The 1,530-nt window shown below is 46.2% G+C and overlaps 1 long non-coding RNA gene across 1 annotated transcript in view; it reads right to left on the bottom strand.

Annotated features, from left to right (window-relative positions):
• Nucleotides 1-469: 469 nt before the first annotated feature.
• The window catches only part of LOC125101026 (uncharacterized), a 31,389-nt gene continuing 30,328 nt past the window's right edge, over nt 470-1,530 (bottom strand). Inside the window, exon 5 of the long non-coding RNA XR_007127733.1 lies at nt 470-729. This is a non-coding gene — a long non-coding RNA (uncharacterized LOC125101026). The remainder of the gene's footprint in view (nt 730-1,530) is intronic.

The raw sequence follows: 1,530 nt of genomic DNA on the forward strand, positions 1-1,530 counted from the left end.
GTTGGGGTGGAATCATCCCAACGGAGAAGCTGAATCACTAGCAGTTGAGGTACGGACAAAGATGGAAGTCACCAAGTTATGCTTTCCATTAATTCTTCAGAGGCAGCGTAGAAGAGCTGGAAGGAGGGGGACACTCCCCTTAGATTACTTTGCCCGTTTTGAGTTAGGACTGAAAAAAGAAGACTTTAGTCAGGAGTGGGCTTGGAGTAACTCGCTTTGCAATGATTTTGTCAAGAGCTGGCCCCAGGTCCGTGTTCCTCAAGTTGAACACAGCCCAGGGGTAGGGAGGCAGGCATCATCCTATCAGAAGCATGGCACCTCTTTTTCAAGCTCAGATTAGCATGTTAGTCATCTGAAACCATTTTTACATCGGAGTAAACATGAGCAGATCCTGGGATTGAAAATAAATTACTCGAGATTTTTTTTAAATTCAATCAACACATCTGAAAGAAATAGTGAGCTTTTAACAGGTCTCTCTAGGCTAACCTTCTCCCCCCACCACCCCAGTTTCCCTGCGTGGGGGGCACACGCCCTCTCTATCCTCTGCTCACAAGGATGTGGGTGGAAACATATGAGGAGTCCTTTGGCTGTCTCTGGTGCTTCTGACTGTCCTCATCCACGCACTTCCTTCTCCTGGTGCTTTTGGCTCCTTGCAGCCTGGTGCCCCTGGCCTTGAACCAGGGTTTGCAAATCCTTTGGTGGGGGGGTCCACAAAGATGCCCTCAGCATCTGCAAGGACGTATATTTAAGAAATACTTCCTTGGAGCTTTCTCTTCACCCCGTAACGAAGCTCAGATATCATTCCTTTCTATCTGCTTCAACAGGAGTTTAATTCTTTGCTCTCCAGGCTCACACACATTGTCCACCTTATCCATGACCAAGGAAGTGACGACTTTGCCCCCAATTAAAAGGATTTTTGCCTCCACAGGCAAGAGAGAAAACCCCACTGTTGTGCATACCCGCTTGCCCAAATATCCCCTTTGCTGGCATCCCTTCCCCCAGACTCCAGAACATTACTCTAAAGGAAAGCTCATTGTTAAGTGGCAATCTTGAATTTGGAATTCTGACCTCCTTTACCAAGATCAAGGCAAACTTCTTGACCCTCAGACTCTCCTCTCTGCCCATCTCTCACTCCTTGGGTTGAAAGGCTATGCCGAATGGACTTGAGTAATTCTAGTTCCCAGCATAACTCTTGAGGCACAGTGTCCATTAAATATTCATATTCTGCTCCTGGGGTGATCATTACTATTCCAGATCAGAACTGTTCTCATGCATTAAAAACATCAGTATGGCTCAGCTTAATTCATTGTGCGCCCAGTCAGGTAGGCGATCATGGAGCCATTCTGTATATACGCCAAGGTCTCCCCTCCCCTGCCAGGAGGGGCAATTCCTTAACAATGAGGAAATTGGAACCTGTTCTTTTTTTTTATTCCCAACTGTAAACTTGAATTAGATGCTTGGCACACATTAATGGTTTTTAAAACATCTCTTCGTAATGGAATCTGTCATCGTGTCTCCATCACCATGCCA

The sequence above is a fragment of the Lutra lutra genome, chromosome 5 (genome assembly GCF_902655055.1).
Source record: "Lutra lutra chromosome 5, mLutLut1.2, whole genome shotgun sequence".
NCBI classification, from domain to species: domain Eukaryota; kingdom Metazoa; phylum Chordata; class Mammalia; order Carnivora; family Mustelidae; genus Lutra; species Lutra lutra.